This window comes from Delphinapterus leucas, chromosome 10 (genome assembly GCF_059928025.1).
Source record: "Delphinapterus leucas isolate spDelLeu-1000000601 "Yukka" chromosome 10, BTC_Dleu_Yukka2, whole genome shotgun sequence".
Classification (NCBI taxonomy): Eukaryota; Metazoa; Chordata; class Mammalia; order Artiodactyla; family Monodontidae; genus Delphinapterus; species Delphinapterus leucas.
In genome coordinates, this window is record NC_143138.1 from 38981285 (window position 1) to 38996647 (window position 15363).

Consider the following 15363-nt stretch of genomic DNA (forward strand, 5'->3'; position numbering starts at 1 on the left):
CTCCCTCACACGCTAACTAAGACTTTCCTCAGAACACTTAGGTGAAATTTTTGGAATCTGGCTAGTCTGTATAATTGCCATTGAGAAATGGAAAGAATTGTGATTGAGTAGCATAGGGGCAAGGAGCCAGATAATGCAGTCTGAGCCACAGAAGTCACTTTGATGGAAGGTGATTTGGGGTGGGGGGAGTCATCCAAGTAGAGCTCTTTATGGCCTTCTCTTCCCTTGTTGTGTTCTGTCAATTTCTTTGCATCTGTATATGTTGTTTTCTTATGAAATCATATGCTGAGGGCAGAGATATGCAGGTGGTGCTAGGCTAGTTAAAAGTTTAAATAGACACACAGAGAAACAAGCCCTGTAACTTGGTGACAGCCTGCTCTTCCTATGTTGTTTGTAAGTACCGCTACAGAGTTTGCATGTTCTAAAGTTTGGGGGCTTTCTTTCCAGTTGAAGCAGTATTAAAATCTCAGTTTATTATTATTTTTTTCCATATAATAGGTGTCCATTTGAGGTTTGTTCCAAAACAAAAGCAAGTTTTATAGACCTGCTAAAGACTAATACCAGTGTCAACCACAAGCCAACTTTTTTGTAGCATTGTGACTTTGAAGTATTAAGATGATTAACAATGTATTTTTTTAGTTGAATTAATCAAAGGAAGGGGAAAACAGTTTTTAACTCAGATTTTTAAAAATTGTGGTATATTTATTAATGGCATTTAGAAATGTAAAATCATAATGTTTTTATTCTTATAAGGCTTAAACTTATCATTTTCTTACATAGATTAAAGAAAAAATGAGATACCACAATTATCCAAATTTCCAGAAATATGCACAAAATCATAGTTTTGATTGCCGTCTTAAGATCAAGTACCTGCCATTTTAGGAGAGAGATATTTACTGTCAGTTACAGGCTTTGACTTTTGTATTGCCGTGGAAAAACTATATCCTTCAAATTTCAGACTGTCAAAATTAGTTCTAGATAATGTTTATTTTCTAAGATATTTTCTTGCCACTTGAAATTCCATTCATAGTACTTGTGTCTTTTTACTGTGTCTCCCTTTTTCTGGCTTAAAAATATACTTGTGGGCTTGTGCTTCTGGCCAAGTTGGAATAACAGAGATTGGATTTACTCTCTTGGCTGTAATCACATAACTAACAAACAAACAAACAAAAACCCCAGAAATACTATATAAAGTTTCAAATACTGACCAACTGGCAGCACAGGACAATGATTCCCAAGAAAGCAGAAACAAACAATGAACCCTACAATTATCCTAGCTTACTGCCTGGAGAGAGTTTCTAGGCTGCAGCATAAGGAGGGGAATCCCAGACGGAGCCCATCAGTCTCCCTAGTTGAGGAGACAGAGCTGGAGGCCAAGGAGACTGTAGTTTGGAGAAGAGAGAGCTGCACAAGGAGGAAACTCCAAAGGTCTGCAGAGAGTCTCCCTTAAGTCTTCATATGAGTAACAATTAGTACTTATGTTGTATGGAAGCTACCTGAAGCCAGGAACCACCCAAAAGCAGTAGAGGGGATAATCCCTGATTCTTTTTCAGGGTTAAAAATAGTTTGTGTTCCCACCAGCCATAGGAAAAAACCTCATAAGTCACAGAACATTGGATAGAGTACTCAGAGGGTATTGCCCCAGCAGTGGTGCAAATGTAGACCTAAACTATAGACTGCTGTGATCCTTTCTAACAAAGCTTAAAAATAGGTCTCAAAAGGATCAAACTGTTTCCAAGTAATTTAACTGCATCCCAGAACAAAGCTCAATGTGTATAGTTATGCAAAAATATCTAGCACTGTATTATCAAATAACAAGTGTTGGTGAGGATGTGGAGAAAAGGGAACCCTTGTGCACTGTTGGTGGGAATATAGATTGGTACAGCCACTATGGAAAACTGTATGGAGATTCTTCAGAAAATTAAAAATAGAACTACTATATGATCCAGCAATTCCACTCCTGTGTATTTTTCCAAAGAAAAGAAAATACTAATTAGAAAAGTTACGTGTACCCATATGTTCATTGCAGCATTATTTACAATAGCCAAGATATGGAAGCAACCTAGTTACCCATCAGTAGATGAAAGGTTAAAGAAGATGTGATCTTTATACCATTTGGACAACATGGATGTAGAGGGTATTTTTTCTGTGGGAAATAAATCAGAGAGAGATAAATACTACATGATTTCACTTACATGTGGAATCTGAAAACAAAACAAATGAACAAACATAACAAAACAGAGACAGTGTTATAGATACGGAGAACAAATGGGGAGTTGCCAGAGAGGAGGGGAATAGGGGGAAGAAAGAAATAGGTGAGAGAAATTAAGAGGTACAGACTTCTGGTTGCAGAAAAAAATGAGTCAAGAGTATGAAATGTACAGTGTGGGGAACATAGTCAATAACTGTAATATCTTTGTATGGTGACCTATTGTAACTAGACTTATTGTGGTGATCATTAGACTTATTGTGATGATCATTTTGAAACATATAGAAATACCGAATCACTGTGTTGTGTAACAGGAACTAACATAGTGTTTTAGGTCAATTGTACTTCAAAAACAAACTCATAGAAAAAGAGACCAGCTTTGTGGTTACCAGAGGCAGGGGCAGGAGGAGGGGAATTGGATGCAGGCAGTCAAAAGGTATAAACTCCCAGTTATAGGATAAATGAGTACTAGGGATGTAATGTACAACATGATGAATATAATTAACACTACTGTATTTTATATAGGAAACTTGTTAAGAGAGTAAATCCTGAGAGTTCTCATCACAAGGAATTTTCTATTTCTTTAATTTTGTATCTATATGAGATGATGGGTGTTCACTAAACCTATTGTGATAAATTATTTCATGATATATGTAAGTCAAACCATTATGCTGTATACCTTCAACTTATACAGTGCTATATGTCAATTATATCTCAGTAAAACTGGAGGAAAAAAATATCTAGCTCTCACCAAGGTAAAATTTACATTTGGCCTCCAGTCAAAAGCATCAGACTTGTAATGAAGCAATCCATGAGGAGGAAAATTAAAAAATAGAAACTGACCCAGAAATGACACAAGTGATAGAATTAGTGGACAAAAACATTAAAACAGTTTTGGCTATATGCCATATATTCAAGAAAGTAGAGGGAAGATTGAGAATGTTAAATGCAGATCTAAAATACATTTGAGACGTAAATTGAACATCTAGAGATCAAAACTACAATGTGCAAGATGAAAAATAAACTACATGGGATTTACAACAAATTAGTGCAAGAGAAAAGATTAGTAAACTTAAAGCCATAGCAATACACACTATCCAGAATAACACTCAGAAAGGAAATAAGACTAGGAAAAAATGAATAGAGCATCAGTGAGCTGTGAGACAACTTTAGGTGGCCTAATATAGGCATAATTGTAGTCTCAAGGAGAGGAGGGGGTGCAGAAAATTTTTTTGAAGAAATAATGGTCAAAAATTTCCAAATTTGATAAAAACTATAAATCTAGAAATCTTAAAAAAAAAAGAGGAAAAATGGAACAAAGAACAGATGACAAATAGAAAACAAATAGCAAAATGTTAGGTTTACACCAAACTGTATCAATACTTATATTAGCTATAAACCATCTAAACAATCCAGTTAAACGGCAGAGCTTAATAGGTTTGGTAAAAAAGCAAGACTCAACTGCATGTTGCCTACAAGAAACCTCTGATACGTAGTAAGATACAAATAGATTAAAAATAAAAGGTTGGGGGCTTCCCTGGTGGCGCAGTGGTTGAGAGTCCGCCTGCCGATGCAGGGCACATGGGTTCATGCCCCGTTCTGGGAAGATCCCACATGCCGCGGAGCGGCTAGGCCCGTGAGCCATGGCCGCTGAGCCTGCGTGTCCGGAGCCTGTGCTCCACAACGGGAGAGGCCACAACAGTGAGAGGCCCGTGTACCGCAAAAAAATAAATTAAAAAAAAGATAAGCAAACAGACCCATAGAATGGAAAATATCAATTAATTTTTGAGTATGGTGCCAAGTCAATTAAATGGAAAAAATTTTAGCCTTTTCAACAAATGGTGAGGAACAATTTGAGATTCATATACAAAAAACTAAATCCACACCGTATATCATATATAAAAGTTAATTCAAAATTGATCATAGACCTAAATGTAAAGCCCAAATCAATAAAATTTTTAGAAGAAAATATGTTTGCCTTTGGGTTTGGTAAAGATTTTTAAGGTACAACACCAAAAGCATGATTTATAAAGGAAAAAAGATAAATTGGACTGTATCAATTAAGAACATCTTTTTGAAAGCCACCTTTAAGAGAATAAAAGGACAAGTCACAGACTGGGAGAAAATATTCGCAAATCACATTATCTGATTAAAAGCTTGTATTCACATTATATAAGGAGCTCTCAAAACTTAATAATAAGAAAACTCAGTCAAAAATAGGCAAAAGATTTGAACAGCTCACCAAAGATACATGGATGGCAAATCAGCCCATGAAAAGATGATGAACACCACTAGTCATTAGGAAAATGCAGATTAAAATCACAGATACCACTACATACATGTTAGAATGTCTTCAGTTAAAAAGGCTTATAGTACCAAGTGTTAATGAGGATGTGGAACAACTGAAACTCTTACACACTTCTGGTGGGAACACAAAATGGTACATCCACTTTGGAAAACAGTTTTCTACTTTCTTAAAGACCTAAAATGTACACCTACTCTATGATTTAGCCATTCCACTCCTAGGCATTTATCTAAGAGAAATGAATGCATATGACTACATGAAGATTTGTATCCAAATATTCATAGCAGCTTTATTTGTAATAGACAAAAATGGAAAACAATCCAAATGTGCATTAACAGGCAAATCACCCAAATGTGCATCAACAGGCAAACATTTAGCACTGTCTCTGTACAATGGAATACTACTCAGCAATAAAAAGGAATGAACTATTGATACATGCAACAATGTATTTTATTCTCTATTACAGTAGGAGAAAGAAGTCAGGGAAAAAAGACTATTCCATTTATATGAAATTCTATAAAATACAGACTCTTCAGAAAGCAAATCAGAGATTGCTCTGACGTGAGCCAGAGAGGAATGAATTTTAAAGAGACACAAGGAAACTTTTGTGGGTGACAAATATATTCATTTTCTTGATTGTAGTGATGGCTTTATGGATAATATATACATATGTCAAAACATACAAACTTACAACTTGTATACTTTAAATATATGAAGTTTATTGTATTGTCACCAAATCTGTTTAAAAAATGTACTTGTGTGTTCTTCAACATTTATAGCAAGCTGTTTAAATTTCAGAAGCACATAAGAGACTCAGAATAATTTTAAAAATAATTTGTCAGTGATTAAGTTTGATGAGGTGGGAAAACCTGCATTGTATATATCAAGTTTACTTATAATTTTAACTTATTACAAAATCGAGAAACTGAATAAATGTTCCAATTTGGGCTTTCTGAAATTCTGAAGAATTTTTTAGAATAATAATGATCAAATGTTAGATTTAATTGTATTGTCATATTAGAACACTGTAATCCAACTGGATGATAAATAAAGGGAGAGAGGGGAAAGAATGTTGAAAGAGCCCTAAGTATAAAATGGAGGAAGTCAACAGAATTCTAGGCTTGGGAGAAATTCTTATGATATTGTTTGGATGACTAGGTATCTATGGTAGATAGTATTGAATAATGGACCCCTCAAAGACGCCCACATCCTAATCCCTGAAATTTGTTAATATGTTACCTTACAGAGTAGAAGGGACTTTGCAGATATGATCAAGGTTAAAGACTTTGAGGTGGGGAAATTATCCTGGATTATCCAGATGAGCCCAACATAATCACATGGATTCTTAAGAAATTTAAGAAAGCAGGGAAACTCTCCCAGCTGTGGCCAGAGGGAGATGTGACTAATAGAAGAATGATGAGAGAGATACAATATTGCTGGCTTTGAAAATGGAGGAAGGGGGGCCATGAGCCTAGGAACGTGGACAGCCTCTAGAGTCTGGAAAAAAGGAAATTCTCTCCTAGAGCCTCCAGAAGGAATGCAGCCCTGCTAACACCTTGATTTTAGCCCAGTGAGACCCATTTCTGACTTCTGCCCTCCAGAGCTGTAACATAATAAGTGCGTATTGTTTAAGCCATTATGTTGGTGACAATTGTTGTGGCAGCTGTAGAAAATATCTAAGGGAACAAACCTCAGAATAATGTTTTGCCACAGGGTTGCAGTAGAAAGTGAACTCTGTGATACCAGAATAGCTTTTTCCATTCCTTGGGAATTGTTTTCCCTTCCACATATCAAACTTCATTGTCCTATAAAGTAAAATATGTACTTATTCATTAAAAAGTAATTCTAAATATTGGAGTTGGAATAAACCTTAACCCCCCTGAAATTTACAGATGGAGAAACTGAGTGAGGGCCAAAGATTCCAGAGCTAGTTACCAGTGGATTTGAGTTTAAATTTAGGCATGGTTCAATCCTCTCTCATATATACCCTTTAATTAGAAATTTGTTCTGGAAATATGGAATATATGAGTCATTCCAAAAAGGGTGTTTACTTAGGCAGGTAGACAAATCTTTATCTAGTTGACAGGATTAATTTATGAGATTAATTTGTCACTTTGGAAGGTCCTAACCCTAACCCTGACCCTGAGGAGAAGGAATAAGTCATATTAACAAACTTCACTGTTCAATAACTAGATCTGCATGCAGAGGAGGTACCAACTCAGAATGGAGGGGTTTGGGAGATGGCAGGGTCACATCAAAAATAAATTTTCCTTATTTCTTCCTGCCTAGGATGTGTTACAGCCTTATAGATTCAGTTTCCCCCCAGACTTCTCCCCAAACAGGAGTCTCTCCTGTTATGGAACCATCCCCTTATTCTCAAAACCCAGTGCCAAGGCAGAGGCTCTGGTCGTCAAACTTGAGAGCAGCACTCTTTCCCTTCTCTCTCCTCAGTCCCTGTCCTCCTTCCATACTTTTGTGTAGGGATTTAAGGTGGCCAAGGGTTTTTTCCTTCTGTATTTAAGGATTTGATCACAGACACAAAATGCAGTTTATTCTTGTGCAGTTTTACTCCTGGACATATAATGGACCTTGGGAAACAGAGTGAAGCCATGTTTTAAACCTGCTTAATTTATGTTATAGTGCTTTAATGAAACTATAAGAGGAATGCAGTACTATACAAAAATTTTATCCTAGGTTTCTTCCTTCTGCAGTCCAGCTTTCTGAGCCATCTCTTCCTCCAGTTGCTATTTAGTGTATACTCAGAGATTGACAGCTAGGTGTGGTGCTCTGTTTTTGACTGCCCATGTTTAAGTCAAACTGATATAATTAATAAGATAAACCTGTTATGTGTATGTATGCATAGACATACACTTACAGTGCACTTCAGGGATGTATTAATTATGCTAGGGCTTTCTTGATTACCACCCCTGATTAGAACAGAATATTATTTTTACTTTCATAGTTGAGCACTTAGGTACGGTGTAATTCTCCAGATTAGATTTTTCAGAGTAGATTAGAGAAGAAATACAGTCAACTGGTAATGATATTTCAGTGCTAATTCCTTGTAGTGTCTGCTATTTTACCATCTTTATATCAGTTGCTTTTGAAAATCACAATTCATTTGCGTTTATCAACTGCCTCTTATATGCCATCCATTTACACTAGGTGTTGGGGGTTCAAAAATGAATAGGACATGGGCTTCCCTGGTGGTGCAGTGGTTGAGAATCTGCCTGCCAATGCAGGGGACACGGGTTCGAGCCCTGGTCTGGGAGGATCCCACATGCCGCGGAGCAACTGGGCCCGTGAGCCACAACTACTGAGCCTGTGCGTCTGGAGCCTGTGCTCCGCAACAAGAGAGGCCACGACAGTGAGAGGCCTGCGCACCGTGATGAAGAGTGGCCCCTGCTTGCCACAACTAGAGAAAGCCCTCGCACAGAAATGAAGATCCAACACGGCAAAAAAAAATAAATTAATTAGTAAACTCCTACCCGCAACATCTTCTTTAAAAAAAAAAAAAAGAATAGGACACATTCTCTGCCTATACCATGTTTACAGACCTTTGCCATATGTTACCTTGCTGGCCTGTTCTTAGAAATCACCAGCCGACTTGGAATCAAACTGTTTGACCCTAATGAATCAACTCAAGTTAATAATCTACCACTGTAGCACAGGTAGAAATTTAATTTTTCTATTAAAACATGAATGGAGGCTCACTCCTACTGTGTTTACCCTTCCCAGAATGTAAGTTCCAGGGAGATGGAAATTATTTCATCTGTACTGCCACAAGACCTAGTAATCAGAAGTGGGGCTGGGACGTTAAAAGTTTGAGAACCACTGTTGTACTTTCTTAGCAGTAACTGGAAGTGTACTTTTTTTGTTGTTTGTTTCTTTGTTGTTGTTTTTTTGTTTTTTTGCGGTACGCGGGCCTCTCACTGTTGTGGCCTCTCCTCCGCAGGAGCACAGGCTCCGGACGCGCAGTCTCCGGACACGCAGGCTCAGCGGCCATGGCCCACGGGCCCAGCTGCTCCGTGGCATGTGGGATCTTCCCAGACCGGGGCACGAACCCGTGTCCCCTGCATCGGCAAGCGGACTCTCAACCACTGCGCCACCAGTGAAGCCCTGGAAGTGTACTTTTATCTTAATTCCATGTAGAATCTGGTCACGCCCCAATGTGTACTGTCCCCCAGAGTTCTCTCCTGAGCGCAGGCCTTGTCTCTGACTGCCTTCTGGATGTCTCACAAGCATGAACTCTGCTCAACCAGATTTTGCTTCCTCTGCATAGGAGGCACTCCAAAATGTTTGAGTTAAATTGAACAGAAAGAATAAGTCCTGATGAGTGCAGCTGTGAAGTGTTTTCGTCTTTTTGTCCTAAGTTTTTTTAAAAAATCATGGAAGTAATATATACTTAGTGTTAAACTATTTAAATGATAAAAAATTTTATAAGTGAAAATTCCTTCTGAAACTCCTAAATCTCATTCTCCAGAGGTAACATTGTTTTAACTGTGGTTAAATATATTTTTCTTGTATATATAAGTAAATATACACCATTTTCTTCCTAAAAATAGGATCATACTACAAATTGTTCTGCAGCTTGCCATTCGCTTAATAGTCCATGTTGGATGTTGTTCCAACTTTCATGTCATTATTAGAAGCTTGCTTATCTGGAATAGATAAGATCTCGCCTGTTCCGTATTAATATTTCCAAAGTTTAGTTGTCTTAACTCTAAGGAAGAACAGTGATGAAAAAGACATTTTGGCATGTAATATGTAATATTTGCATAATTGTAAGCCAGTGCTCTAAAAAATGATTCTACACACCAAAATCTATAAATAACTGGGAAACGTGGTTGGTTCCTGCAAGCAATTATGATATACCACATTGTCTGTACCACATGTATTATCCCTTTGTAACATCCTCAAGTGATGTTGGTTTTGTTTACAGCCGGGAGAACCAAATCATCACTGGGCACTATGCATTGTAACAATACATTTCATTTATTACAATGGTATTCTTTTTTAGTGGATGGACATCTACAAAATCCTTTCTCAGTTTAGTTGTTTTGATGTTTTTGGTGTTTAGACTCTTAGCTCAGTGATTCTTTTTAGATTTACCTCATCCTTTTCAAAGACAGCATTATATTTTTATAGTATGAATTTGATAATTTTTATTTAAACATTCCTCTTGAGGAAAAGCTTTAGAATACTTTTATTTAGCCACATTAATTTAGCTGTAACTTAAGTGGCGGGGGGGCGGTGGTGGTGGGGTGAATTGGGAGATTGGGATTGACATGTATACACTAATATGTATAAAACGGATAACTAATAAGAACCTGCTGTATAAAAAAGTAAAATAAAATTCAAAAAAAAAGCAATCTATAAATGTTTAATTGATGAACAAATCTATGCCTTTGTTCTTCCTACTCTTGAATCATTACTTTTTTTGTTTCCCTGTGACTCTTTCCCTGTGTATTTAAGCTTGTCAAGTTCTTTCTTGTTCTTAAACCTTTGCTCTCCACTCCCCTTTCCACCAAAGCATTTTACTGTTTCCCTTTGTAAGCCTAGTAAAATCTCAAAATTCTCACATTTTGCATCTTATACATTCCCCTTATACTTTACATTCACAGTATGCTACCTTTCTCTCCTTTCCATTTCTTAACTTCTCAACCTTTACCACTGGCCAGTGCCTTTGGGAGATGCTAGGGGATACGTAAAATCAGCATTTTATTTTCCTTAAAAACTTTTTAGCCAAACACTTATTCATAGGAGATGTCCCATTTTATTGTAAGTAGAATCTTCAGAAATATTTGAAAGGTAATTGCATCCATAAAGTAAAGACATGCTAAGAAAAAATGAGCAATCAGATAATAAGAGAGTATATAGAAATAAATAATTTTAAAAATCCTTTGAACAAATTAAATGACATAGTGGGCATAGCTGACAACCAAATGGTGATCTAGAAATTCCATCAAAGAAGATCTCTTAGAATATAGAGCAAAAAGGCAAAGATGGAATTGAGGTGGTTTCTGGACCCTGTGTGTATATTAGAATCATCTGAGATGCTTTTTAAAAACACTGATGTCCTGACCACAGACCAGTTAAATCCAGACTCTCTGGGAGTGGGTCCAGGCATCAGTGGCTTTTTAAAGCTTCTCAGGTAATTTTTTTTTTTTTCTTGGTTCTTTGCTGTACTTTATTGTTTTGTTTTTTAAACATCTTTATTAGAGTATAATTGCTTTACAATGTTGTGTTTCTGCTGTATAACAAAGTGAATCAGCTATATGCATACGTATATCCCCATATCCCCTCCCTCTTGCGTCTCCCTCAGGTAATTCTAATATTTATCCCAGAAACATGTTTAGGAGACCTGAAGGATAGAACCAAGATGCCCAAAGTCTGTCTAATAAGACTTCTAGAAGCAGAGGACAGACAGTGAAGGAAAAGAAATATTAGTAGGAACTTTCCTGAGATCCTCAAAGACTTGTCTTCAGCATTTAAGGACCAGGATGTTAAGGCCCCTGCAGGAATGAAGGAAAGAAGATTAATAACACGTATATTCTGGTGATACATCCGAACCCCAGGAGTAAAAAATTCTTACATGTTCATAGAAAAAAATGGGAGCCACCTTGTGCATTCGGGAGGGAGGGAAACCTACCTGGCCTAACTGATCTGAACACAGCGTCTGCTCTGTCCCCCAGGTGGGGCTCTACTTAATTTCTCTGCTCTTTGTGATGCTGACCAGGTTCCCTTTGGAAGAGCTGTTCTTACAGTCGGTGTTCAGAAGGCAGTTTGCTCTTCTTTGTTCTCTCCTTCTGGCTGATCTCATCTGTGTTCTAGTTCAGTGATACCTTTTCTTGTTTTCAAGCTCAGAGCTTTGCAGATTTTTCTGTCACTCCATTGCCATCGTGGGGGAAGTTGATCCCTTAGTCTTTCAGCCCTTGGCATTTGGATGGTCTAATATTTTCTAGACCTTTTTTTGTTTTGTTTTAATGCTAATATAACTCTTTGCCTCCTACTTATTTAAGAACAGTAATTCATCCAAGTAAACAGGGTTAGTGACAGGAGTAACGGTAAATTTGGTCCATGAACTTTGCTTTTCTTCACTAATTACTGAGAAGGAAAGTGAGTTTACCAAAGCATTGTATGTATCTGAGGGAGACAATAAAGGAGGAAATAATTTGTAGCAATCAAGGGGTAGCTCCATTTAGGATTCTCTTTCCTCTCCAGTCTTCATGATTGGACATCCCAGAGTCTTTGGTCCCTGAAGAACTGATACAATAATCACTTCTGGAAGCTCGACTCAGCACTTTGGGATTGCATTGGAAATACAGAAGGTATCCTCAATTAAGGGGAAGGTAGGAGAGCTAAAGAGAGAACCATGGTTAAATGTACAGTGCAGTGGCATTAAGTACATTCACATTGTTGTGCAGTTATCACCACTCTTCTCCAGAACTTTTTCATCTTCCCCAAAAGACACTCTATATCCATTAAACAACCACTCTATTCTCTGCTCCCCTCAGCCCCTGGTAATCTCTATTCTACTTTCTGTGTCTATAATTTTTTTTAAAAATATTTATTTATTTATTTGGTTGGTTGACTGGTTGTGCAGGGTGTTAGTTGCGGCAGGCGGGCTCCTTAGTTGTGGCATGCAAACTCTTAGTGGTGGCATGCATGTGAGATCTAGTTCCCTGACCAGGGATCGAACCCAGGCCCCCTGCATTGGGAGTGTGGAGTCTTATCCACTGTGCCACCAGGGAAGTCCCTGTCTCTATAAATTTGCCTATTCTAAGTACCTCATATAAGTAGAATCATACAATATTTGTCCTTTTGTGTCTTGCTTATTTCACTTAACATAATGTTTTCCAGTTCATCCATGTTAAGCATGTATCAGAATTTCATTCCTTTTTATGGAATAATATTCATTTTAATAATAACATAATACATATTGCACACATACCATATTTTGTTTATGGACACTTGGAGTTTTTCCACCTTTTGGCTTTTGTGACTACTACTACTGTATCTGTTTGAGTCTCTGTTTTTGCTTCTTTGGGGTACATACCTAGGAGTGGAATAGCTGGATCATATGGTGATTCTGTTTAATATTTTGAGGAACCACCAAACCTTTTCACAGAGGCTGCACCATTTCACATTACTGCCAGCAGTGCATGAGGGTTCTGATTTCTCTACATCTTCACCAACACTTGTCATTTTTCCTTTTTTGATAATAGCCATCCTCATGAGTGTGAAGTGGTATCTCATTGTGATTTTGACTTGCATTTCCCTTATGAATAAGGATGTTTAACATCTTTTCACATGCTTATTGGCTCTTTGTATATCTTCTTGCAGGTTTCTTTTTTAAAGGAGAAAACGTAAATGTATGAGCATATATAAGAGCGTTGTTCATCGTCTCCCCATTCCGCACCCCGGTATGGAGGAAGCAGATTAACTGGGGGAAAGTAGGTGAATAAATACAGTGTGCAGTTTCATATAGACATATAGTCTGTCTTTATATTTGATCTCGTTTCCTCTGCATGCATGTATATCTCTCTTTTGTGTGTGTCTTGCCTACAAATAGATAACTACTCCTGACACTCCTGTGTTACTGGACTTGAATGTTTGATAGAGGCCTGGGGTTGAAAGTAAATGAGGGCTTTCCAGTTAGTCCTTACATGAATATTTTCAAAATTAGGATGCACTTATACTGCATTCAGTTACAAGCCTTTCCTTGTGTTTTCTCTTTCTTTTGTGTTTTAGTTTTAGGAGACTGAAAGCCTTTATGGCCCAGACATCTATGGTACTTAGAAAGAGTGCTGCTGTAATTTTGTAATTTTCTGTGTTTCTAACAAAGTAGCCAGTTCCTATATTCTTTCTTGTCTTCTTTCTGAAAACTCTTCTGTTAGACAGTAGGATAATCTGTGATACAAGATATCTATATTTTAACAAAGAGAACAACTACAACAGTAGGTAATATACATGGTTAATTAGTGGATAAACCTTTAAAATGATTTCTCATTTGGGGGAATATGACAATTTAGTTATGTTAACTGAAGTTTTCAGTACACTGTTGATGAAATTTTAAGCTTAGTCTCATTTTTCTGTGACGTCTCAGGTGTTTGCTGACCAGCACTTTGGAGAGTGCATGCTTATCTGGCATGTCCATAACAGAACGAACTGTGTGTTCCCTCTCTGAGGCTCTGGGCAGCAATTTCCCCCTTTGGACAGTTCAGGACAGTGAGCTTTATCATAGATTAATATCCATAGCTACAGAGTGATTTTAAATCCAGAATAAACCTAGGGTAGGGGAACGAAGAAAAGGCTCTCTTATGAAAAAAGTGAAATTTTCTTAGTGTGTCTTACAGGTTTTTAGAAATTATCTGTTCTTACAGCCTTTTTTTCATGTAACATTAGATCAAGGAAGAAGTTTTTCTTTATTTGTTTTGTTTGCTTACAAAAATCTATACCCCAAATGGTATAACTGGAATTAAGGGGAAGTACTTGGAATGTTCAGTTTATCTCTTTATTCTTCCAGATTTATCTGCCTTTGAAAGTTCAACAAAGTTTTAGTGTTGTTTTTATCTTTGTGTTTTAATTAATTTAATTTGTGCTACCTCTTTTCACATGGACTCCATACTAGTCAGAATCGTTGAGATTACAAAGATTATTTGTATCCCTTCAAGTGTTAGAACCGAAAATGAAGAGCAAATTCCTTTATCAAATGAGATTTATAAAGTTTGCAAATCAACCTATACAAGTTCCCTATTTATTTAAATTTTAGCAAGCCATTGTTTCCAAAGGGGAAGGTTAGAACAAAAGAAAATGCTTTTTGATTGACAGTATTTTCATTTAAAAGTTTAGCTGATCTACAAATGACAAACATTCAAAAGAAAGGCATTGCCTTTGGATGTGTTGTAGTCATGCTTTCTGAATGCTCTGTTTTTAGCTTTTGGTGATATTTGTGCTCACACATGCTCTCTCTCAAATGATTTGAAAGTAAGTGGCAGACATCATGGCACCTCACCCCTAAATACTTCAGCATGTGTCTCCTAAGAATGAGGATATTATTCTGTATAAAACCACAATGCTATATCACACTCCAGAAGGCTAACATTATACAGTAATAATAAGGTAATATATGTTCTGTTTTTCCAAATTTTCCTAATTCTCACAAAAATGTGCTTTTATAAATTTTTATTCCCCCTAATCCAGGATCCAGCCAAGGATCACACACTGCATTTGGTGGCTGTGTCTCTAGTCTTTTTTAAACCAGAACAGGCCCCTTTTCTTTTTTTTTTAACTTTTTTTTGTCTTTCATAACATTAACATTTTGAGGAGTCTAGGCCAGTTGTAGAATGTTCCACAACCTAATTTTGTCTTTTCTTCTTGATTAGTTTCAGGTTAAATGTTTTTGGTAGGAATACCACATGTATGCTTCCCATTACATCACATCAGGAGGCACACTGATACTGGTTTGTGTTAATATAGAAGATGCAGAGTTTGGTCATAATGCAGATCACTTGTGTGAAGGGGGAGGTTTGTCAGATCACTCCCCTGGAAAGCCCTTTTTCCTTTTTTAATAATAAGTAATCTGTAGGTTCATGTTTTGAGACTGTGTAGCTGTCCTGTTCCCTAATAACCTTTCATTTGGTGGTTTTAATTTGTTTATTGATTTACTCCAGGGTTTCCCCAGGGGTTTACTGATGGATGTCTATGTACCTGTAAAGCACCAGGAAATTTTTTCTGTGTGTATGTATTTTTCCAGGGATACGGTCCAACACCTCCAGAGTGTTTAAAAGATCTTTTCCCTCTGTTTTTGAGGTGGCTCCTGCAAATTTCTATGCATCAGAGAGTG

The 15363-nt window shown here is 37.1% G+C and overlaps 1 protein-coding gene across 18 annotated transcripts in view; it reads left to right on the forward strand.

Annotated features, from left to right (window-relative positions):
- Nucleotides 1-15363, forward strand: part of FKBP5 (FKBP prolyl isomerase 5) — a 94294-nt gene that overhangs the window by 23210 nt on the left and 55721 nt on the right. For 4 of the 18 annotated variants that reach the window (XM_089918008.1, XM_089918007.1, XM_089918013.1 and 1 more), the window contains one exon: nt 8470-12970. The exons of 10 other annotated variants lie outside the window; for them this stretch is intronic. The gene's annotated coding sequence lies outside the window, so the exon portion shown is untranslated. Of the gene's footprint in view, nt 1-8469; nt 12975-15363 lie in introns of all 18 variants that reach the window. 4 more of the 18 variants (XM_089918009.1, XM_089918010.1, XM_089918012.1 and 1 more) reach the window with 2 other exon arrangements.